This window comes from Dipteris shenzhenensis, chromosome 7, assembly GCF_047967505.1.
Source record: "Dipteris shenzhenensis isolate YYH24624 ecotype China chromosome 7, Dip_SZ_1.0, whole genome shotgun sequence".
NCBI classification, from domain to species: domain Eukaryota; kingdom Viridiplantae; phylum Streptophyta; class Polypodiopsida; order Gleicheniales; family Dipteridaceae; genus Dipteris; species Dipteris shenzhenensis.
In genome coordinates this window covers 41,588,487-41,614,389 of record NC_141602.1, presented here as the reverse complement: position 1 = coordinate 41,614,389, position 25,903 = coordinate 41,588,487, and the positions used below count along the sequence as shown (strand labels likewise).

Genomic DNA, 25,903 nt, shown 5'->3' with positions numbered 1-25,903 from the left:
AGCCCCAAGAGAAGTCCAGACTCCCGTGCCAACGCCGGAAGGACGGGTCTCTCCAACTGTCCCTCCCTCCCGTCTCGAAGATGAAAGAGTCCCAAGCTGACTGCTCTGCCTGGGCCATACCTGTGAACTCCGGACCTCTGCCCTGCTGGTCCTCCAAGGTCTCCAGGTTGTTGAAGTCTCCTCCAACAATCCAGGAATCCATGTCCGGAAGAATCCCTGTAAGTGTCCTCCAGAAGGTGGCTCTGCAACGGAGGTCTGTGGGGGCATAAATGTTGAGGATGCCTATTTTGGACCCCTCCAAGTCCAGGCCTACCCAAAGGGCTCGGCCAGGAATCAACGTGCCGTGACCGAAAACTCCCTGGGCTAACTGCTCGCACACGGAAGTACAAACACCCCCACTCCTCCCCTGAGCGCCGATCGAGGGCTCCCAATAAGTGTAGGACCGTCCAGGGAGAACCTTCCCGCAGCTACGGGAATGAGCCGCAGAAAGCTTGTGCTCCTGGAGCAAAAGTACATCCAAACGACCAATCACTGCAGGCTGAAGTTCCTGCCGCAGCATGAGCTTCCTGGGACCACGGGTGCCAGAAGAGTGAAACCCGTTCACATTCCAGGATACGAGGTGTAAGCTCATGGAGAGGGATGGGGGGCTGCGAACAGCTGTCTGCTCGCGGTCGAAGTCGAAGAAGAACCAGACATATCGGAATGGAGGCGCTGCCGCTTATGAGAAGGTTTGGAGGGGGAGACGGGGTCGTCCTGCCCGTTCTTCAACACCTTCAGCAAAGGCGAGAGGCCTTTGGTGCCATGAGCAAAAGCTTTCTCGATCCAGCTCGAGATCTCTGAAGAGGTCATCCCATAGAAGGTTCGGAGTTTCTGCTGGGACCAAGCTCTGACATCCTGGGGGAGAGGCCATGACAGGGGAGGTCGGAGGATCACAATCAGTCGGAAGCGTTTGGCGGCGCAACGCCACCGCAAGCGCACATCGCCCTCGGACCACTGAGTCTCGAGGAGCTGCCCACCGGACGGGCCTATCCAGGAGCACACCTGGGCGTGTGTCTGCTCTCTGAGAGCCTCCCAAACCGAGTCGTCTGTCCAGGTCTCGGTGCCATCGCTGAGGAACGTGAATGCGAAGCTAGGGCCATCCCTGGGAGCCAAGGCACCAATCCTCCCATCCGCCCCTTTGCGGAGCAGGAAAATACTGATGTCGAGACAAGCCGGGAAGGTCCCAAGGTCGGCCACATCCAGGTAGTCCCAGGGGCCAGATCTGTAAAAGTCTCGAGGAAGCTCTCTCTCCTGGAGCTGAGACCCAACTGAGTCTGCCACTGAGGGGCTAGCGGGAAGGGGAACCTGCTCCACTGGTGGTGTAGACTCCGGGTGTCCTGCCAACGAGGGGGGAGAGGGAGGAGGCTGAGGGACAGGCAGCTCTGACTCCACGGAGGCGACTGGCGGAGAGGGTGGAGGAGGTGGAGCGGGGGCTGCACTCGGCTGGAAAGCCGGTGGTGCAGCTAACTCTGCGGGAGAGGCGAGGGGGACCAGGGGGGGGGGGGATGGGGGTGCAACTGGAACTGGGGCTGAGAGGGAGGAAGAGAAGACTGAGGAAGAGGAGGCGGGGACTGAAGCTGCGGGTCGGGCGACGGGGGGGGGGGGGGGGAGACTGGGGAGGGGGCTGGGGCGGGGAGGAAAGGGGCGGGGGAACGGGAGAGAGGGGGAACTGAGGCTGTGGAGGGCGGGCTGCCGTCGAGGAAGAAGCTCTCCCAGACCCCTGGGGCGGCTGCCTGACAGGTCTCTGGGGTGCTGCTGCAGGAAGGGTAACCTCTGCCTCCTTGCCTTTATCCGAAGTCTTCTTGTTCTTTCCCCTTTTCCTTTTAACCTCAGTCCAACCGCCCACTACCTCTGGGCCAGACTCCTGCTGTCCCGGCTCCTAGCGTGGCTGTCCAGGGGGTGGGGGTGGAGGCGGAGGGGTCGGGGGCGGGGGCGGGGGGGGTCGAGACGAGCTGGCGAAATGTGGACAAGCAGCCGCCAAGTGCCCAAAGCCGTGGCACCGCAGGCACTGACCTGGCTGTCCGGTGACTATCATGCTCTGGGTGATGCTGCCGGCACCTGTCACAATCTCGATCACCGCAGGGAGAGTCGCAGGATCCGCCACAGCCACTCGGACTCGGGGGGCTCCTGCCGTGGTCACCGCGTCGGCAAAGGTGTCGTGCATAACCCAGCCAAAATGGGAGCCCAAGTCCCTGACAATCGGGCGCAACTCTGCAGCAAGCCCTGGAAAAACCAGTGTCACTGGGTGTCGAGGTATGCGGAACCGAGCATCGAACTCCGCTGCGCTGAATCCACGGTACCACGGGACTATCATGATAATCTTCCCATCCACCGAGGTGGGGGAACTGGCAATCAGGTTGCTCGCAGCTTTCTCAGTGGAGAGTTTGAGCCAGAAGATGCCCCTTCCCATAAGGGCCACCTCCTCAATATGCCCATCCTCTAGCAGGAGAGTGGACTGGAGCCAGTCCCTGATGGCTACCCTGGAGGGGGAGTGACCAATGACTCTACCGTAAACAGAGGTATGCGCAAAGTCAATGGCAACCTCCTGAACACGAGATGATTGTCGCTCTGTCAGGATAACGCGGTAGGCATCTGGAGAGGGAGAGTCCGACTGGGCCTCCGGATCCGGGCGAGGGGCCGCCATACCGCCAAGACTAACTGCAAGCTTCCGATGAGGAGTATGAACAGGCTGCCACCCCAAAAAAGGGGGGACGAAGCGGGGGGTGGAGCCTGGGGGTGAGGCGGGTGAGGCGAGGTGAGGGGGCGGGGGGGTCGGAACGGAGGGCGGGGTGAAGGGAGCGGGGTGCGGGGAAAAAACGGGGGGGCGCGGGAGGGCGGGGGGGGGGTGGCGGGGGCGGAGAGCGGAATGGAGGCGGGGGGCGGGGAGAGCGGAATGGAGGCGGGGGGGGCGGGTGAAGTGAGAGGGGTCGGCGGGTGGGTGAGAGCGGGGGAGGGAGGGGGTGAGGCGAAGCGAGGGGGGGGGTGGGGTGAAGCGAGGTGGGGCGGAGAGGGCGGAGTGGATGAGAGCGGAGGGGGGGTGAGAGAGCGGCTGCGACGAGGGGAAGGGGGAGTGGAGGCGTGAGGAGGAAGCGGCGAGGGTGAGGTGAGAAGGAGCGAGGGGGAAGGGGGAGTGAAGGCGGCGGGGGTGAGGGGAGATGGAGCGGCGGGGCGGGGCGGGAGAGCAGTGAGGGGGGCGGGATGGAGCGGAGCGGAGGGCGAGAGAGAGCAGCGAGGGGGGGGGACGAGAGCGAGGCGAGGCGAGGGGAGGGCGCAGCGGGGTGGGGTGACCGGCGGGTGAGGGGGAGGGGGGCGGGGGGCGAGGGCGGAGGGGGAGGGAAGGGAGTGGAGGTGGTCGCGGCGGGGGGGGGGGAGGAGCAAGGGGGAGGTAGAGCGAGCTGCGGTAGGGAGGGGAAGCTCACAGGAGCTGTTCCAAAAGGTGATTTTACTTCAAGACCATATTCCGTTAGCCTTATGTTTTACCTTGTTGGATCTAAGGGTATTCCCATGCATAGTCATTGTCTATCTCCCAGTTGTAAACCAAGAGTCCTAGGAGTGAGTAACAGGTTGGGGCCATGTGTGTTGCCACATGATGGTGGGCAAGCCATGGAGCATTGCATGTACTACTGCTGAGGAATGAGGTCATTAATTTGTGGGGGGGAATGAAGGACAAATTGATGTGATGGGATCATACCTAGGGTCATAAGGTCTATGGTTGTGAGTGTGTGAACACATGGTGTGTGTAGGTGTGACTGATGATGTGTCGGTCAGTAGGTGTGATTGAGTGAATATACAAGTGTGGTGTGTGATTGAGAGATAATTGTGGATCTAGAGATGCTCTCTTGAGCTCACATATGATGTCACTCTTGGATGTAACTTGTGCCTATATATTGGGCATATCTCTCATGAATAAACTCTCTCCCTTTTCATCATCTTGCTCTCTCCATCTTGTCTCCATGCAACTCCAACAAAGCCTATGAAGAATGCCCCCAAGTATGTGTAAGGCTGTACTATCTCCATTGGCTCACCTCGGTAAGTGAAGCTATGTCGATGGAGTACTACGTGTAAGGTGTTGAAGATCATAACCTTGGTCTTCCCAAGAGAGAGAGATGATGATGATTGTTTTAACATCCATTAAGGCCGAATATGACCTATTGGACCATAACAAAAGCCAATACATCTATAATAGGTATGGCCACGTTGGGAGAGGAAACCACCAATGCTCAAATGCCACGTTGGGGGTGGGAGAGAGAAAGGAAGAAAGATGTATTAATGTCTTCAAAAGGCCTCGTGGGCCTATGAGACAAAGTACAATATCAAATTAACACATGCTGATATAAGCCACAAAGGGCTGAGGCAAAGGGCACACTAAGACCCTTTGTTGTGTACCATACTAGACTAAAATCAGAAATACAAAAAATAATCTCCAAGTCCAAAAGTAGGGACTAACAGCTAGACTCAGTCATAGAGTAGGAATTAGAAGACATATTCCGGTGCCATGGTGGCTCTCCTTGGGCTGCAAAAATGTCTCGTATCTGTGTGTCTGGTCGTCTCACGCTGTGGGAAGACAGAGAGAGAAAACATGAAAGGAAAGGTGTATTAATGTCTGCAGGAGGCCTCACGGGCCTATAAGATAAAAGTATAAAACCAAAAGTAACTCATACAAGCCGCTGTGGGCTGAAGCAAAGGGCTCACTAAGGCCCTTGCTGAAAGCTAAAGTGCTAAACTAATAAGCAAAATAGCAGAGTAGAAAAAAAGCATAAGAGTATCAGGTGCTCAGAGTTAAAGCTCCTAGTACATGCCCAGGCTCCATATATCCAGGTACCGTGGTGGCTTTCTGATGGGATGTAAGGAGCTCTCGTATTTGCATTTGTTGAGCTGTCTCTCGATGCGGTGGAGGGCGTGGTCTCCTCGATCTCTGTATCCGGTGGGCTACGTCCAAAGTGACACCTCGTCTCTGGCGGTCTCCTCTAAGGAAGGCTGAAATGAACCGGACCTCGATCGTGCATGCTTTGGTCACTCCCTGTGTAGCATGTGGGGTGTGTGCCTCTCACACCATCGTGGCGGATGCTCTCACTGCTGATCCATGATGCTCTCATCTCATCAAGCTCCTCTCCCTCATCCACCCCAGTAGCTGACTCAGATGCATAGAAATCTGTAACACGTGTCTGTGCTCTGTCGATCTCGGGGACCTGTGGCATCGCTCCCTGTTGCTCTCTGGTCTGTCGCATCAGTGTGTCTCTCTGTCGTCGCATCTCAATTAGATAGAGCCCAACACAATTCTGGTCGGGAAAATGGATCAACCGTGTAAGCATAGTGAAACCTAGTCCGGGGAACACTACCCTCAGATATGTGTAAGACTGCACTATCTCCATTGGCTCATCTCGGTACGTGAAGCTATGGGGTGACGGGACACTGTCGAGAGAGAGAGAGAGAGAGAGAGAGAGAGAGAGAGAGGAGGATGATGATGATGATGATGATGATTGTTGTTTTAACTTCCATTAAGGTTGAATATGACCTGTGGGACCGTAACAAAAGCCAATACATCTATGATAGCAACGGCCATGTTGGGAGAGGAAACCAACAATGCTCAAATGTTGTGAGATGATAGTCTTGAAATTCTCTCTGACGCTTGAGTAGGCATCACATTCCAAAAAGGAGGGTTGCTCAGACTCTATTGTGCCCTGATGGCATAGTGTGCATAGCCTCTCTGAACGAGGAGTGGATTGTAAATAATCTGAGCTTGTCCATATGGAAGCAACTGCATGCATCACAAATCTTAGAATCGGCTCTAGAAGACAAGGCTGAGTACGTTGTCCCCTTGGTGTAAAGAAATTGTCTTTGTAATGCAGGTATATTGTTTGAGTAGAGTACTTAAATGTTGTGCGGTGATCTGCATGCTCCCAGGACTTGTTGTGTTGAGATAAGATCCTCTCCTACAAATATGGGAGATCCCTTGAGGAAGACTAGCCCTAATATGGGGCTCAAGAACAGTGCAAACAATAGGGCGTGGCTGTCTGTCTATTGGTTGGCGACGTACTTTGTGTGCTCAACTAAGTTGATGCCTTGCACACACACACACACACACACACACACACACACAGAGTTTATTAAAGTCTACTAAACACTGACTGGTCTATGAGACTGATGGAAAACCTGATACAATGAGCAAATGGGTGGAGCTATTAAGTGAGCATCTTAAACCCATGCAATAAAACTGTGTAGGACATAGTCAATGTCATCATCATCAATGTCACCAGAGTCATAGGCCTCACTATCACAAACTCACTCTGTTCGTCCTCTACTTCGATCACGGGAGTAGCACCATTTATTTTCTCCCAGCCATATCTCGCTAAGGCTAACTAGCAGATAGAGATCTACGTTACAAAATCCACATGAATCATTATCTTCTCTTCTCTCTCTAGCCTCAGCAAGCCCCAATTCCCTAGATAGATCTAGATGCCACATGTCATCCATATAGGGCCTTCCTAATGCAACATTTCACCCCTCTCTTGGGATGCATTAAATCCCTTGCCCCTAGGCACAATCTTAGCACTAGGCCCTTGGTCTTAGATCTATCTAGTCTGGTGCTATCAGCCCTCACCTAGGACCTTGACATTAAATCCCTCCCAATCATTTACATGAAGCGCAAACACATATATTACAGAGATAGATCCTTTAAGGGAAATGTCGACTGATTCTTCCGAGGTCATGCTACCTCGGCTAGAGCGTAACATTCCTTCCCTCTTCAGACATCAGCGTCCTCGATGATAAAGTCTGGGAACACTCTCCGCAACTGATATACGGATTCCCAGGTAGCTTCGGATAGAGGCTGACCATGCCATGCAACCAACACCGTGGGTATCTTTCGATTTCGTATTTGCATTGTTCCTCGGTCCAGGATTCTTGTTGATTTGCGCCTTGCAATATCCTCTATCTCCTGAAACAAAACCACACCTTCGATTAGTGAGTCACCTGTATGTAAAAATTTCTTTAAGCGCGAAACATGAAAAACCGGGTGCACCTTACACCCCTGTGGCAATTCTAATTTATAGGCTACACTGCCTATTCTCTTTAGAATTAACCACGGCCCACAGTATCGAGGTGATAACTTAACACACTCTCCTGAAGTCAACGACTTCGAGTGCGAAGGAATTCTGAGAAAAACTTTTTCTCCTTCTTCAAATACTCTTATAGACCGATTTTCATCCGCATACACCTTGGCCCTATCCATAGCCTGGCGGATATTAGCTCTCGCAAGTGCTAGCATCTCCCGCATCTGAACTACAAAGTTCGCGGCACTAGGCACTTTCTGAGGTACTCCAACTATAGTTGGATTGGCTGGTCTATAACCATAGTTCAGCTCAAACGGACTGAACCCAGTAGATGAATGCTTCCTATCATTGTAGGCAAACTCCAACAATGGCAACCACTTGTCCCATGTATGTTGCCTCAATGACACATATGCTCTCAGCATATCCTCTAAAGTCTGGTTGACTCTCTCCGTCTGACCATCCGTCTCAGGATGATCCCCACTACTCATTCCCAACTCAGTCCTTAGTGTCTCAAATACCGCTGTCCAAAAATGACCGGTAAATCTAACATCTCTGTCGGACACTATGGATCTAGGCAATCCATGCAGACGAAATATATGTCTAATGAACAAATCCGCCACTTGCAGGGCACTAACAGACTCTCTAGTCGGAATGAAGTGAGCCATCTTGGTTAGACGATCAACCACCACAAGGATAGAATTATACCCTCCTTGTGTTGCAGGTAGCCCTACAATAAAATCCATGGAAATACTCTCCCACTTACTTAGTGGTATTTCCAAGGGCTGTAAAAGTCCGGGTGGCTTCACCCGCTCGGCCTTACTTACCTGACACGAGAAACACCGTGTCACATACTCATGAATATGCTTTTTCATCTTTGGCCAAAAGAAATCTCGCTTCACGAGATCATATGTCTTCTCGACACCTGGATGTCCCGCACACGGGCTATCATGGCATTGTCGAATGACTCTCTGCCTGAGATCATTCTGACCAGGTACTACAACCTTGCCATTTCTAACTAGCATACCATCCCTTATGGCATATCTTGCTTAAGTTTGGCCTTTCCTGGATGCCAGGTCATCCATTTCATTTTCCCCGGGTTTTAACACATGAGCCTTAGGCCATAAGCTCTGGACAACTCGTCCACCTTTTGAGTTTCTCTGATCTCGGTCATTAGAGCACTCTCTAATACCGTGAAACTCAGGTTGTGTATAATGCGAGACAACGCATCAGCAACCTTATTGTCTTTTCCTCTTCGGTACCGAATCGTCAAATTAAACTCCTGCATGAGCTCTGCCCACCTAGCTTGGCGGCCCCTCAAGTCAGGTTGTTTACAAAAATGTTTCAGAGTATCATGATCTACATCCACATAAAACTTTGAACCATACAGATAATGCCTCCATGTTTTCAAAGCATGGATAACAGCATACAACTCCAATTCATGAGTTGGCCAATTCCTTTGAGAGGGAGAAAGCTTCTTGCTTTCAAAGGCTACTGGCCTTCCCTCTTGAAGGAGAGCTGCTCCTACCGCAATGCCACTTGCATCGGTTTCTAGGAACAACGGTTTCTGGGGATCAACTATTTTTAACACCGGTCCTGAGACCACAGCTTGTTTTATGGTGTTAAAACTTTCCTGTTGATTCTGTCCCCAAACAAAAGGTACTTTATCTGAGGTCAGATCAGTCAATGGCGATACTATTCCGGAATATCCTTTGATATACCTTCTATAAAACTGGACAAATCCCAAGAATGATCGCAACGCGGTCAGACTCTGAGGGATTGGCCAAGTTAGTATCGCAGCCACTTTCTTCGGATCCATTTCTACCCCCTGTGGAGTAATTATGAACCCTAAATACTCAAGCCTAACCATACACAGTATAGTTTTCTTTTTATTCACATAAAGACTACTGGCTTTCCTCAAAGTACTGAACACTATCCTTAAGTGTTCACGATGTTCAGTAACACTTTTACTGAATATCAGGATGTCGTCAATAAAATGTACTACGAACTTTCCGATATACGGACGTAGTAAATCGTTCATAAGCATGACGAAGGTCGCTGGAGCATTGGTAAGTCCGAAGGGCATTACCAAAAACTCATAATGACCAAATCTGCTTCTGAAAGCGGTTTTATGCACATCCTCGGCTCTAATCCGGATTTGATGATAGCCGCACTTAAGATCTATCTTGCTGAAAATCACGGCTCCGTGTAATGCATCTAGCAAATCATCAATCCGAGCCATCGGATACCTGTGCTTAACAGTGATATTATTCAATGCTCTGTAATCTATACAGAGGCGAAACGTATCATCCTTTTTCCTCTTTAATATCACTGGCGAAGCAAAAGGTGAGAAACTTGGTTGAATCTGTCCCAACTTGAGGTATTCTTCCAGTTGTCTACGCACCTCCGCCTCTTCAGCAAAACTCATTCTATAAGGAGGTCTATTTATAGGTTCTGCCCCCGGGATCAGTTCAATCTTATGTTGAACTTTCCGCTCTGGAGGTAACCCATAAGGTAGTTCACTGATAGCAATTGTTTGGTGGTCATGCTCGTTCGTCGTTAGATCACGCTTCGTCCATCCCTTCGCCCTTCCTTAAGCTCTGGTCTTCCGTCACAAAACTTGTGTGGCTTATCAACCATCGCACATCCCGCAAGACTGCCATCGACCCGCTAAGTGACGTTCATTGTTGCACTGCAAATTAAGGCCTCGACGACTTTCTCTAGTGCAAGCAGGTTCCTTGAGCACTAGCTATTGCATCGTCCTTGTGACTGGCACACAGAGAAGAGCGACGTTCAAACCCCTATGCTCCTGTGATAAGCTGTCAGCCTAGAGCGCAAAACCTGCCCGTCAATTTCCTCCGCAGGTCTTTCAATTCACGCTCACATTGGACTTCTCGTCCAAACTCACAGATCCCTTCTAGATTTTTTTTTTTCCGTCAACCTTACAGCTCTGATACCAATTATCACAAACTCACTCTGTTCATCCTCTACTTCGATCATGGGAGTAGCACCATTTATTTCCTCCCAGCCATATCTCGCTAAGGCTAACTAGCAGATAGAGATCTACGTTACAAAATCCACATGAATCATTATCTTCTCTTCTCTCTCTAGCCTCAGCAAGCCCCAATTCCCTAGATAGATCTAGATGCCACATGTCATCCATATAGGGCCTTCCTAATGCAACATTTCACCCCTCTCTTGGGATGCATTAAATCCCTTGCCCCTAGGCACAATCCTAGCACTAGGCCCTTGGTCTTAGATCTATCTAGTCTGGTGCTATCAGCCCTCACCTAGGACCTTGATATTAAATCCCTCCCGATCATTTACATGAAGCGCAAACACATATATTACAGAGATAGATCCTTTAAGGGAAATGTCGACTGATTCTTCCGAGGTCATGCTACCTCGGCTAGAGCGTAACACATAGGCCTCACTAACATCATCATCATAGCAGATATAGTCTAATCCAATACAATACAATACAATACAGCACACAATGGCATGAAACGTCAAAGTAGACTTGATGACGGACTAGGCTATGCAGGCAAAAAGCCCGTGATAGATCGCTGTCTACTGTTTGGAAGTGTAGTCTGTTGTGACCTCCTGGTAGTGGGTCTAGCGCCACAGTAACCCCTGTCGGCCGTATCTCGAGTTTGCTAAACATAGATGAGATGTTAGCTAGTGTGATATGTGCGTTTGTCCTCTGTCGAATGTGCCGTGTCTCGGTCTTGGGGTCTCTGCCTCGCCTGTATGTGTGATCAGGGGGGCAATATGCTCTGGCTTGAAGATCACACTCTGAGATGGGTTTGATAAGGCCTCTCGCCCCTGTCTTTGTGATCTGATGAGACGCTCGGACCGCCTCATGAATGAAAGTGGCGAGGCACCTCTGGTCTGGGTATGAGAGAAGTCTGGAAAGGGGCCCAAAGTTTCTCTGAAGAGGTAAGGGTATCATCCACGGATCTCGTAGTAGGTTGGGCACTGGAAAACGAAGTGCTCCTTTGACTGGATCTCATGCCGGTCACATAGTGTGCAGATACAACTTTCTCTGGGGATCCCCTTTGCTCGTCCACTCTCGATACGGAGTCGGTGCGACGAAACACGGAACTGCCCAATTGCAATCCTAAGCAAGTGTGGTAGGTGGATCTGAGTGTACCCTGACGGGTCAATGAAACCCTCCTTGGAGATGCATAAGTAGTGGTCTCTATAGAAGTTGAGCTTCACAGGGAGATCTGTCGTTGCCAACTAGGTCTTGAATGCGTATCTATAAAAGATCCTCTCGGATGATTGGGTTGACCTCGTTGCTCAGAAATGGACAAATGGGGCGTCAATTCTATACTGAAAAGGGGCAACGTGTCTATATGGAAACCCAGTCTCTCGAACCATCTACATGTGTGTGCATACCAACATCTCTGATCACCCTGAGCTGCTAATGCCCTAGAAGAGGACATCGCCAACCAAGGTAGTTTGCGTCACCATGCAGTATAGGAGCCAAAGTCTCGCACGAGGTAGAGATAAGTATAGTCTGGAATGCCGCATCTAACTACAGTGGAGATGCCCTGAACTCAGCCTGAATGATCTGATGGGGAACCGATGGCTTACTGCGGATCATTCGTGATAACAAGAGATGTCACGGGGGTGTGAAATTCTCAGTACTTTAATGTACTACAAGACCGTGACAACTTTGGTTTTAAAAGTCCAAGCGTGGGCTTAATAATGTGTAATTAAACGCAGCATGGTGCCTAGCACATAAGCATAATTAATCCCTAGGCCCAAAGGCATTCCAAGGAATTAAAAGAGTGGTTGTTGGGAAATGATAATGTGGCATTTTTAATGGGCCCCCTAGAGGGCCATGTACCTTTAGTGGCCCCCCTAGAGTTCCAGGTGGCTCTAGTGCCTTCTACATGCTCCTTTGCCATTTCTGGACCTTCCTGGGCCTTCTAAACTTCACATGTGTGGTTTTCTCTCTGATCTTCTCCCTTTGTTGAGATTTTGGACTGGTTTTTCAGCCTCCTTCAGCTGAATTCCGTTTTTCCTCATAACTCCTCACCCGTTTGGATTCCTTGACTTTCGTTTGGCCCGATGGCTTCCCCTCTGCCTCCCCTTCGTAGTGATATGCTTTCCCCTCCGTGCGTTTGGTAGAACGGGCAGAGCTGAGCACTTCTTTTGCTGGTCGAATTTGCAAAAGTGGCTTTTTCTGGACCTTTTTGCTTCTACCGCCTCCTGGGCCTCTCCTCTTGCAAAGCTACAGCTTTCTGTTGAATTTCGAGTGGTCCCACGCGCTGGTTGACTGGTTTTTCTCAGTTTTGGAGGACTTTCCGGCGATGAAACTTCTCCAAAACCTTCTCAATGCATTCCTCTCTGAAGCACGCTTCTTTTGAGCCCAAGAACTCCCATTTCTTCGCGACAGAAGTGCTTCTTTTCGCATTTTTCAGTGGAATTCTTGCTGGTCGGCTCTTGTAAATGCTCTTTCTTCATCCTTTTGCACTCCTCTTTGGCTGAGAATGCAATTGGGCATTGGCTACTATGTCCTCTTGGCGATTGAGGACTTGGTTCGAGTTTTCAGGGCTTGGTGAGTTGTGATTTTGCTGCTCCAATTTCTTTTTGCCATAAGCTATTGGTTGGCCTCGTGTGCCGCCTCTTTCTTGGCTCACAGGTGCCCAGGCAGTGCTACATGAGTCATTCTTTGGTTGGGTACTTTGCTGATTTTATTTTGGAGCTTTGAAAAGCTTTGTGAATGCCATCTGGAAACCACTCAAAGAGAGTGCAGCTGGGGTGCAGTGTGATTGCATCTGGACAGCCAATGGAATTGCACTCGGAAAAGAGAATGCCTTTGGATTGAGCCTTTGGGTTAAGTGCACTTATGTGATGGTGTTCTATGCTTGAAAGCCTTGTGAAGGCTTAGTGAGTTGGGGCTGCGTGCTCAGTTGCAGGGAAGGTCTCCCAGATGCAACTTGTAATCATTTCTTTGTGAAATATAAAGAAATACCGAAAGGGGCGCCACGGTGTTTGGGGCCAATCGGGTGCACTTGTCTATGTCTGTTGAGCAGGGGCATTCTAGTCTCCATCCCTTTTTCAGTGGTTTTGTTTGTGAACAAATGGGTAAATGCCAAATGGTGATCATGCAATGGTTAATGGTTGTGATATATGCTTTGTGAGCTGTAAATAAGTGCTGAAGTGATTAAAGGTTTAGTTCCACTGCCCTCTGAGTGATTAGAGGCCGGTTTCATTGGTTCCATTGCCGGGATTTAAACCCGGGTCGCCTGGGTGAAAATTACAGCAGATCAAATGGCCAAATTGTTTTTGCAGCATGTCTTCAAGTATCATGGGATGCCTGAATCCATAATCAGTGATAGAGATCCGAGGATGACCAGCCTCTTTTGGAGAGGACTGTTTGAAAATATGGGCACTACGCTGAATTTTTCGTCATCTTTTCACCCTCAGTTTGATGGACAATCGGAGCAGGAAAACTCTACCATCTTGGATATGTTTAAATGCTATGTCTCAGACCACAAAAGCAAATGGGAGCATTATTTGCCTTTGCTGGAATATGCTTACAATAATACGGTGCACACATCCACAGGTAAAGCACCTTTTGAAATAGTGAAAGGTGCCAGGAAGATACCTCCTATTTTGCATACAAAAGAGAAAATCTTCGAAGCTGATCGTTTTGTGGAAAGCCTTGAAGAGGCTTACAAGAAGATCAAATATGCCTTGCAAAGAACTTAGGACAAGCAGAAAAGAGCAGTAGATAAGCACCGCAGGGAATTGGTATTCACAGAAGGTGATTGGGTTTTGCTGCGTTTTCAGAAGGCAAGGCTGAAAAATAAGAAAGGCAAGGAAAGGTTGTACACAAAGCTGAACATGCGTTACTATGGTCCTTTCTAGGTTTCTGAAAAGATAAACGAGGTAGCTTACAGACTGAAGTTGCCTCCGCATTGGAAGATACATAATGCCTTTCATGTGAGCTTATTAAAGCAATATCATGGAGATATTCCCGAGGATTTACTTGATGAGGTGCAGCCTGAAGTGAAAGAACAGGATGAACTTCTGGTCCCAGAGTGGATTCTGGCACACAGAGATAGAAAGCTCAAGGGTAAAGTTATCCGTCGCTACTTGGTAAAATTTCAAAATTACCCATCACTTGATGCGAAATAGATGGAGGAAAGTGAACTGGCAGATTCACCTGGGATATTGCAGCTTTACCTTGATGCTTTCCAATTAGAGTCGACTGCAGTGCCGGGCTCCTACAGGTAGTTCAGCAGAGCGAGCGTCTGGAGCATTACCTGGTGTTCGAGAGGGGGGTAGCACCTCCACTCCCTCAGTACAGATGGGCTCACCGTGATTTCATGAGGTCGCTTGATGACACTGTATGTTTCATCCGAGATACTGAGCTGATAGTATTTCTGCTGTGAGACTTCATGATATTGATGCATCCTGACTATTGATTGCCGAGGATCACATAGATTTTGAGCAGTGTATATGGATGGATGCATGCCTCTCCTAGCCATATTTTCACTGTCTCTGTATACTATAGCTGCGGCTTTCTTGTATACTCTTTTATGCTATATTTCATGCTCGCTCTTGTGTTTTGGGGCAGCAAACTGTGGTTTGCTGTTTCAAGAGAGGGGTATGTCACGGGGGCGTGAAATTCTAAGTACTTTAATGTACTATAAGACTGTGACAACTTTGGTTTTAAAAGTCCAAGCGTGGGCTTAATAATGTGTAATTAAACGCGGCATGGTGCCTAGCACATAAGCGTAATTAATCCCTAGGCCCAAAGGCATTCCAAGGAATTAAAAGAGTGGTTGTTGGGAAACGATGATGTGGCATTTTTAATGGGCCCCTAGAGGGCCATGTACCTTCAGTGGCCCCCCTAGAGTTCTAGGTGGCTCTAGTGCCTTCTACATGCTCCTTTGTCATTCCTGGACCTTCCTGGGCCTTCTAAACTTCACATGTGTGGTTTTCTCTCTCATCTTCTCCTTTGTTGAGATTTTGGACTGGTTTTTCAGCCTCCTTCAGCTGAATTCCGTTTTTCCTCATAACTCCTCACCCGTTTGGATTCCTCGACTTCCGTTTGGCCCGATGGCTTCCCCTCTGCCTCCCCTTTGTAGTGATATGCTTTTCCCTCCGTGCGTTTGGTAGAACGGGCAGAGCTGAGCACTTCTTTTGTTGGTCGAATTTGCAAAAGTGGCTTTTTCTGGACCTTTTTGCTTCTACCGCCTCCTGGGCCTCTCCTCTTGCAAAGCTACAGCTTTCTGTTGAATTTCAAGTGGTCCCACGCGCTGGTTGACCGGTTTTTCTCAGTTTTGGAGGACTTTCCGGCAATGAAACTTCTCCAAAACCTTCTCAATGCATTCTTCTCCGAAGCACGCTTCTTTTGAGCCCAAGAACTCCCATTTCTTCGCGACAGAAGTGCTTCTTTTCGCATTTTTCAGTGGAATTCTTGCTGGTCGGCTCTTGTAAATGCTCTTTCTTCATGCTTTTGCACTCCTCTTTGGCTGAGAGTGCAATTGGGCATTGGCTACTATGTCCTCTTGGCGATTGAGGACTTGGCTCGAGTTTTTAGGGCTTGAGTTGTGATTTTGCTGCTCCAATTTCTTTTTGCCATAAGCTATTGGTTGGCCTCGTGTGCTGCCTCTTTCTTGGCTCATAGGTGCCCAGGCAGTGCTACATGAGTCATTCTTTGGTTGGGTACTTTGCTGATTTTATTTTGGAGCTTTGAAAAGCTTTGTGAATGCCATCTGGAAACCACTCAAAGAGAGTGCAGCTGGGGTGCAGTGTGATTGCATCTGGATAGCCAATGGAATTGCACTCGGAGAGAGATAGATCCAAAGTCCCACCAGAGCGTAGTCCTTTGATCTTACCACCACGTACTTCTACTATCTGCCAGATATCTCTAGACTTGAGCCCGCATGCTCCACCTCACAACACCTTGCTGCTGTAGAAGACAGCCAAGGTTCAGCCGCTAGAAAGCTCAGTCTGCAGCACACCTTCAACTCTCCTTCACCTCCAGTATGAGGCCCAAGGGAGTGGCTTCAGGCTGCTCTTGTCTGCTCCTGTTTCTGCTTAACTGTTGGATAATTATGTGAGTGAGGCACAATGGCCTCCTTATATAGGCCCAAGGCCTGCTCCAAAAAACCGACAAGCAGCCTCAATCTGGCCGACCCAAACAGGCCGACCAGGCTGCTGTAAAACCGCCCTAAAGGGCTATCATAACTAGGGCACACTCCTAGGGCTTTAGCCCTCACTTTAAGGCAGGGTCCCAGCCCCCTTGGGCTGCTCTACATAAAGCCTAGTTGGCTGGCTCCAACCAGCCCAACCAGCCTCTTCATATAGCCGACTCCCTTTGCTGGTCTGCCCCGTTCTGTTACGCCCCTTGCTAGCACCCTGTTCTGCCCACATGTGTGCGCCTCAGCTCCGTACTGTTCCATACTACTGCTGATGTCATCCGTGATCTGCTCCAGCAAGACAGTCCTCCATGGATCTGCTCCTGACAGCCAGGTTCTTTTCTTTGGCTTGCTTTGAACAGTGCTGCCCACATGAAAGCCTTGCTGCTGTCCATGTGGCAACCACTTCTTCTCTCTTACCTCCATCTGATCCCTGCCCTCATGGCAGCCATGATGCTGCCCATGTGGCCATCTCTCAGACACCAGGTTCACCCCCCCCATGCTCTCCTCATATGGGGGCTTACAAATGGGGAGGTGAGATTTTTAACAGGCAGAGATCAGAGAGAAAAAGGCCAAGCACCCGGAGCCTCCAGAGCCTGCATCATCAGATGGCACCTTTGTGCAGAGAAGGTGGCAGGGGCATCATGCCCTGGATCTGACCTGGCAGGAGGCTACTGATGAGCAGCAAGATGGCGGGCATCCTGGCAGAAAGGTGCCTACAAGAGAGAGCGGGTTCTGAGGGCTGGAACACGCCTGGATAGGGGCAGGACCAGCTGGACAGAAGGGGAAGAGAAAGCAGCAAAGTGGGACTGGCCCCTTGCCCTCTTATAGTGGCTGATTGGGCTGATCCAACCAGGTCGGTTGGGCTAGCCAACCAGCTTGGCCCAACAGACCAGCAAAGGGGCTGGGCCCTTGCATAGAAAAGAAGGCCTAGGGCCCCGTTTTGAGAGCCCTTAAAGGGCTGGACCTGCAGCTGGTCGGCCAGAATGATTCTGACTGGTCGGTTTTTGGAGCAAGCCTTGGTCCTATATAAAGAGGCAATAAGGCCCCACTCATCATTGCAGCAGCACTTCAGGGAGCAGCAGGAGCAGCAGACCAGCAACCTATGAGCCTACATTCAGGAGGACACAGGGGCTGGAGAGCTGCAGACCTAACTCAGCAAAGGTGCTGCCCACCTAGGCTGATACACAGGCAGTAAGGTGGAGAGGGTCATTCAGGACAGAGAGTACACATAAGCTCGAGGTGGAGCACGTGGGCTTGAGTCTAGAGATATCCGGCAGATAGTAGAAGTACCTTGTGGTTAGATCAAAGTACCACGCTGTGGTGGGACTTTGGATCTATCTCTCTTTTGTTGTGTCCATAGTTTTGGACGGATATTTTTTGTTTTGGTAGCTTCCATATTTGGCTGGATCATTGTCTATTGATGAGTTTGCACATCTATGTGATGCACATAAGTTAAAGAAGTTTGTGATTCCACTTCCCACACACTGTGTGAGCTCGTGGGCTATTCTATCAGTCTTCCACTGTGCGTACCCTTTGTCGGTCGATTTCTAACATGGTATCAGAGCCCAAGTAGGAGGCTCATAGGTGTGGGAGCTTGAAGGCAGGGACCCTGTTGATGATGACCTTGATTCATAAGCTCTTGGGAATCGACTTCCACGACTGGAGGATAGTGCCCTTGCGAGAAGGAAGGTGACTCGAGTTCAGTTAGGTGCATACAGAGTTTTGGTCTACGGAAGGTGCATCGAAATGTTCCAGAGGACTACGACCAAGGAGTTATTGGAGCATCATCGTCATCGACGTGTTGGCGTTGGGCCTAGATGTGTTGGTGAGAGGGGGTGTTGGAAAGGTCACCTTCCTATCTATAAGCCCCCATATGAGGAGAGCATGGGGGAGGTGGACCTTGGTCCTGAGAGAAGGCCACATGGGCAGCACTATGGCTGCCATGGGGGCAGAGATCAGAGAGAAAAAGGCCAAGTACCCGGAGTTCTAGAGGCTGCATCAGATGGCGCCTTTGTGCAGAGAAGGTGGTGGGGGCTGATGGATCGTACGAAAGAGGAAAGAGTGTAGATAGCAAAAGGTCGTAGAAGAACACCCGTCACGTCACACTTTGATTATCCAAAACTAAATAATACAAGGTACAAGTACCTACACCTAGGACTAAGTGTCCTAGGTGTCACATAGGACTAAGTGTCCTATGTGGCCTAAAAGACACTAACACTATAAGTGTCTTTATTTATGCCTACAAGGCACATACCATGGCCTATAGGGCATCACTAGAACCACTAGAGGATGGCCTACAAACCCCCCTCCATGGGATGGGCTGAAGTACTCTGGAAACGTCTCAGAATACCTGTATTTTCTAGTCATGGTGGCACATGTTCATTCAAAAGGATATAGCCACCTATGAACGTACAAGGGATGTCAGATCATGTAACAAAGGGAACCAAGTGTAAAGCCTATCGAAAGACTTCGAACTTGGGACGAGGAAGTGCCTTTGTAAACATATCTGCTATGTTGTCCTCTGTGGGAAGATAGGACAACTCTATGTCTCCTGCTGACAATCGCTCCCGAACATAATGATAGTGAACTTCAATATGCTTGGTACGTGCATGAAACACTGGGTTACGCGCAATGGCCAAAGCACCCTGGCTGTCAGTGTAGACAATAGTGGAGGATGTCTGGCGAATACCAAGATCTGTAAGTAATTGTCGAAGCCAAACACACTCTACTGTAGCGGTGAAAGCTGCCTTGTACTCAGCCTCACAGCTAGACGTGGCAACTGTTGGTTGCTTCTTGCTGAGCCAAGAGATACATGAATTGCCAAGCAAAAAACAATTGCCAGTTTGTGACACTCTGGTTTCGGAACATCCTGCCCAGTCACTATCCGTGTAAGCATGCATGGTAAGTGAACCCTGATCACCATAGAAGAGGGCTAAATCCTGAGTGCCTCTGAGATATCGGAAGACTCTCTTCACTGCTTGCCAATGCTGTGAACTGGGCATGTGCATGAATTTGCTGAGTTGAGATACTGCATACTGCAAGTCAGGTCTGGTGTGACATAAATAAATAAGGCATCCAACAGCCTGCTGATAAAGAGTGATATCGCATGGTGGGCTCCCATCATGGGCTGAGAATTTGAAGCCAGGGTCCACTGGAGTAGAGATTGGCTTGCAATCCTCAAACTGAAAACGATCAAGGAGCTGTCCAATATACTTGGACTGAGACATCATGATACCCCTCTCAACATGAGCAAACTGAATGCCCAAATAATAATGGAGCCGTCCCATGTCTGACATGTCAAAAATCTGCTGCAAATCAGCCTTGAAAGCTGCGATTTGCTGAGTATTTGGGCCCGTGATGAGCATATCATCCACATATAAAATCAGCACTAAAAAATCAGATCCACTCCCACGGACATAAAGAGTGGGTTCTGTGGGACTATTCTGAAAACTGGCCTATCCCTCAGAGTTTGACCGCTTTGTGATCATTCTTGGGATTTGTTCAATTTTATCGAAGGCATATTAAAGGAGTCAGGTTGTTTACAAAAATGTTTCAGAGTATCATGATCAACATCAACATAAAACTATGATCCATATAAATAATGTCTCCATGTTTTCAGAGCATGGATAACCGCATACAACTCCAATTCATGAGTTGGCCAATTTCGTTGAGAGGGAGAAAGCTGCTTGCTTTGAAAAGCTACTGGCCTTTTCTCTTGGAGGAGAACTGCTCCTACCGCAATGCCACTTGCATCGATTTCAAGGAAAAATGGTTTCTAAGGATCAACTATTTTTAACACCGGTCCTGAGACCACAGCTTGCTTTATGGTGTTAAAACTGCCCCCATATAAAAGATACTTTATCTGAGGTCAGATCAGTCAATGGCGATACTATTTCGGAATATTGAGAGGCTGCCAAGCTAGGTGGGCAGAACTCATGCAGGAGTTTAACTTGACGATTCGGTACCGAAGAGGGAAGGATAATAAGGTTGTTGATGCTTTGTCACGCATTATGCATAATATGAGTTTCACGGTATTAGAAAGTGCTCTAATGAGTGAGATAAGAGAAACTCAAAAGGTGGACGAGTTTGTCCAGAGCATTTGGCCTAAGGCTCATGTATTCAAACCCGGGGAAAAGGTTGACCTGGCATCCAAAAAAGGCCAAACTTATGCAAGATGTACCATAAGAGATGGTATTCTGAAAAGAAATGGCAAGGTAGTAGTACTTAATTAGAATGATCTCAGGTAGAGAGTCATTCAACAATGCCATGATAGCCCATGTGCGGGACATCCAGGAGTCGAGAAAACATATGATCTCATGAGACGAGATTTTTTTTGGCCAAAAATGAAAAAACATATTCATGAATATGTGACACGTTGTTTTTTGTGTCAGGTAAGTAAGGCAGAGCGGGTGAAGCCACCCGGACTTTTACAGCCTTTGGAAATATCACTAGGTAAGTGGGAGAGCATTTCCATGGACTTTATTGTAGGTTTGCCTACGACACAAGGTGGATATGATTCTATCTTTGTGATAGTTAATCGTCTTACCAAGATGGCTCACTTCATTGCAACTAGAGAGCTTGTTAGTGCCCTGCAAGTGGCGGATTTGTTTATTAAACATATATTTCGTTTGCATGGATTACCCAAATCCATAGTGTTAGATAGGGATGTCAATTTTACCAGTCATTTTTGGACTGCAGTGTTTGAGACACTAAGGACCGAGTTGGGAATGAGTAGTGGGGATCATCTAGAAACGGATGGTTAGACGGAAAGAATCAACCAAATTTTAGACGATATGCTTAGAGCATATGTGTCATTGAGGCAACATATGTGGGATAAGTAGTTGCCATTGTTAGAATTTGCCTACAATGATAGAAAACATTCCTCTACAGGGTTCAGTCCGTTTGAGCTGAACTATGGTTATAGACCAGCGAATCCAACTACAGTTGGAGTACCTCAGAAAGTGCCTAGAGCCGCGAACTTTGTGGTTCAGATGCGGGAGATGCTAGCACTTGCGAGAGCTAACATCCGCCAAGCTATGGATAGAGCTAAGGCGTATGCGGATGAAAACAGATCCGTTAGAGAATTTAAGGAAGGAGAAAAAGTTTTTCTCAGAGTTCCTTCGCACTCTAAGTCTTTGACTGCCGGAGAGTGTGCTAAGTTATCACCCCGATATTGTGGGCCGTGGTTAATTCTAAAAAGAATAGGCAAGGTAGCCTATAAATTAGAATTACCACAGGTTGTAAGGTACACCCAGTGTTTCATGTTTCTCGTTTAAGGAAATTTTTACATACAGGTGACTCACTAATCGAGGGTGTTGTTTTGTTTCAGGAGATAGAGAATAATGCAAGACGCAAACCAACAAGAATCCTGGACCGAGGAACAATGCAAGTACGCAATTGGAAGATACCCATGGTGTTGGTTGCATGGTATGGTTTACCTCTATCAGAAGCTACTTGGGAATCCGTATACAAGTTACGGAGAGTGTTCCCAGACTTTATCATTGAGGACGCTGATGCTTGAAGAGGGAAGGAATGTTACGCTCAAGTTGAGGTGACATGACCTCGGAAGGGTCAGTAGATCTTTTCTTTTGAAGGATGAATATTTGTATTATATTTGTTTGGGCTTTACGTAAAGGATCAGAAAGGAATCAAAGTCAAGGTCCTTGGGGAGGGTGATATGGAACTAGACTAGGTGGATCTAAGGCTAAGGGGTATAAATGCATTAAATGTGCCAAGGGGCAAATGATTTCAATGATATTCTAAGAGAGGGGTAAATGATGGATTTAGGAGGTATCCTAAAATGTAGACATATGGCATACTAGATCCATCTAGGGAATTGGGGCTCGTTGGAATTTGACAAGCAGGAACTTTCACGTAAGAGATTGTGTGAGCTTGCTACCATCGAGGTTGGCTGGGAGGAAGAATATGTGCCTATGCCCGTGATAAAAAAGAAAATTAGGCCTTTGAATGTTTATACGTGATATCAAATACACCAGAAAGATCCAGTGCTGGGATATGTGCTGCAATCTCAAAGTTTCCCTAAAAAACCAGCAGCTCAACAAGGCATAAACCCAACTGAATGCTTGATTGTACCTGCAAAGGCAAACCCCAGTGGCACGAGGGTTTACCAATGGTATTTATACCATTGCCACCGGTTGGAAAATTGGCTATAACAGGCTCTATATAGGTGGGTTGTTTAACTATTTCTAATAATGTTGAAATTATCGTTGGCTTATTTATCTTGTTATCCATCAGCATATGAGAAAGAACTCTATGCTATCATCCATGCTTTGAAAACATGGATGCTTTATTTGTATGGTGCTAAGTTTGAGATTCTCTTTGATCAAGAGAGTATCAAGTAATTGTGTAGTTAGCGAGAGTTACAAGGCCAGAAGGCCAAATGGGCTGAATTAGTGCAAGAGTTTGATATCCAATAGTCAATGTGCTGAGTCGGATGCCTTAATTAAGTTAAACTCAGTTTCATGATGAATTCCTACACTCCTTGAAGGGTAAGTATAAATATGATCACCTTTACTTTGAGATTTGGAAAGTAGTTAGTGAAAGGAGCCCGATGGAGGTCTCATCTATTGATGATCACTATCCTATAGTTTCAACACGAATAGTGTTTTAACAGGAATAGTTGGCATTGGTCAACGAACACCAGATGTTGGTGATAACAGTAGCACTTTTTAAGATGAAGTATATATGCTTATTGTTGGTGAAGTGCCCGTAGTTGGTATTGAGCAAGGACAAAAATGGGAAAAGTATACCATAATACATGATTATCTACTCTATAAGAGCAGAATTTGTAGTCTTGATGATAAAGACACTATATGCCAATTGTCATGTGAGTGTCATGATAGTCCAAGTGCGGGATGCTTGGGGATTCAAAAGATTTGTACTCTTTTAAAAAGATAGTTCTTCTTTGCCTAGTATGAATAAGGAAGCCCATGGTTATGTTGTCAATTTCCAGAAGCTCCAAATTGATATGCAGAACACCTTAAGCTAGGCGGTTTGCTGCATCCATTAGAGACAAATGGAAAATATCTCTGGTTATTAATTTACAGAGAACATATAGAAGTCATGACTCTGTGGGTAATAGTTTAGTAACTCGTCCTCATTCTGGCGAACGAATGTTTGCTTCTTTTGGTAGACCAGATGGCAATACTCATGTGTACTCTTCCTTTGGCTCAAAAGATGATGCTTAGTTTTGAATCCAAGTTGGCGCCACAATGCCTTACATTCATATCATATCAGCTATTGCAGGGAACTCAACTAATAGGTGGCAGGTGGATGGAACATGTGGTGTGTGGGAAAGTAAAGAGCGGCCTCATGAAGGGAAAAGGTAATCCAAGTGTTCGGCACATAATGTTCTTGAGATCTATGAGTAGGGTAGAAAGAAAGTTGGTGTACTTGAGGGATAAACTAGAGTTGAATTGGACGTCATGGTATGTGTTGTGTAGATGTTGTTGTGATGGGTGTTGTAGGGCGGAGGTGGATATGCTAACGAAAAGATAAGTATGAGTTTGCTCATAATAGTAAAAAGCATTAAGTTCCAGGTTTTATTCCATTTATGTTGATGTAATGGATTTGTGTGTGGAGCTTCACCATTCTATAAGGCTTGAGAGAGAAAGTTACAAGCGGCCAAAAGACTTTCTCTATGATATGTATTAGAGGTTTGAGGCATGCCCAAGAAAGTATTAAGAAAGCTCAAGATAGAGATAAAAGTTATGTCCCAGATGTAAGGTGGAATTTGAAGGAGGAGAATGAGTTTATTGAAAGTATCCGAGTCTCTAAAACTATACATATGGTGAATTTCCTAAGTTGTCTCCAAGGTATTATGGTCATTCCACAATGATTTAGAGGATTCATGAGCTTGCCTACAAATAAGCCTTACCCGAAGGATGTAGAGTCCATCTAGTCTTTCATGTGAGTTGTTTAAAAAAGCGATTACTTGAAGATATTAGTCTGATAGGAGAGCTTCTTCTCATAGAATTAATTGAACTTCTAGAGCTAAAAAGAATCTTGACAACGTACACGTCATATAGTTATTCTAGTGCAAAGATGGTTCAAAACAAAATGCTACATAGGACAGTGTAAGCAAACTCAAAAAGCCGTTTCTTAACATGGTTGTCGAGGATGTCAACTCTTCTAAGGGGGAGGAAATGTCACATTTATTATAAAGGCGTAGTATTACCGGCTAGTTAGGATAGACTACAGTCAGTAGTAATCCTAATTCCTAGGTACACTACGTATCCTAAGTGGACCAATGCATACTTAGAAGGTGGCCACTGGGCTTGGGAGTTGCAGGATAGTGCATGTTGGGATTCTAGTTGAAGTGCGTTTGTTGATGACTTTGTTGGAAAGGTCACCTCCCCATATGTAAGCCCCCAAATGAGGAGACCATGGGGGAGGGAGACCTAGGGCAAGAACTGCCCAGAGAAAAGAGAATTGTGGGGCTGCCACATGGGCAGCAAACAGGCTGCTATGAGGGCAGCACACCTCACAGAATACCTGGCAGTGGAAGGACTCCATGGTGGGCAGATCTGGCGGGGAAAGGTCTAGAGGATGTTCATAGGAGTGGACCTAAAGTGGCGTCAGCACATGCGCAGCATGTCAGGGCAGGACCGGGGCCTGGGACATGGGCCATGAGGCACTGGTGGATGGTGACACATGCCGGGGTGCTGCAGGAGGTAAGTTGCCTGCCTATGGACAGGGTTGTGGGCAGATCTATGACCTGCAACAGGCCTGGCAGGAGGGCAGGTATGCAGGGCACCCAGGTGGCCAGGTAGAGCAGACGAGAGGGCTGCAAAGGGGCAGTCCCCTGCCCTTAAATACGGCTGAGGCTGGCTGGTCGGCTGGCCAACCAGGTCGTCCAGCACAGAGCCCCAAAAGAGGTCCCCACAGCCCCATTAAAAAAGGGCTGGTTGGTCGCTTGAAGGGCCAGAAAAGTCGGCCAGCAGGGTGCTGATCGGTGGGTTTTGTGGGGGCATCTGCCCCTATAAGAGGGCCCCCTTGGGGCCTCATATCACAGCCAGCAGCTCAGCAAGCAGAGGAGCAGAAAGGAGCAGCAAATGCCTAATCCTTGGGCCTACATCCAGGAGGCGAAGGAGGGCCAGAGGTGCTACAGACTTAGCTCACTTGGGGGTGAAGCCTGGCTGTCTACCAGGGCAGTAAGGTGTTGAGATCACGGACAGAGTCTACATACGCTCGAGGTGGAGCACGCGGACTCAGGGATCTAGGAGTGTCTCGGTGGTAGTGTGACAACATCTTTTGGTGAGGACAAAGGACCATGGTTTGGTGGGACTTTGGCCCTTTGTGTACTGTGTCCATTGGACGGAAATATTTTGTTGGTTCTATATCTCTTCTGAGCATTGTCTATTTACTGTTCTGTACATCTATGAAAAGCCCATTAAGTAAAGAAGTTTGTGATTCTACCCACACCACACACATTGTGAGCTCCTGGGCTATTCTATCAGTCTTCCGCTGTGCGTACCCTCCGTTGGTTGATTTCTAACAGACTTCCTAAGGCTGGGCATGAATTCCATCTTCCGCAGTGAGGTTGAAATGAATGTAACAATTGCCATCATCGCAATAGGTTTTCATGTCTATCAAGCTCCAATGATTTTGGTAATGCTTACATAG

General features: G+C 48.0%; 1 protein-coding gene across 1 annotated transcript in view; it reads left to right on the top strand.

Moving 5' to 3' along the window:
- Positions 1-25,903, top strand: part of TRM11 (tRNA modification 11 protein) — a 58,222-nt gene that overhangs the window by 13,766 nt on the left and 18,553 nt on the right. The window lies entirely within an intron of this gene.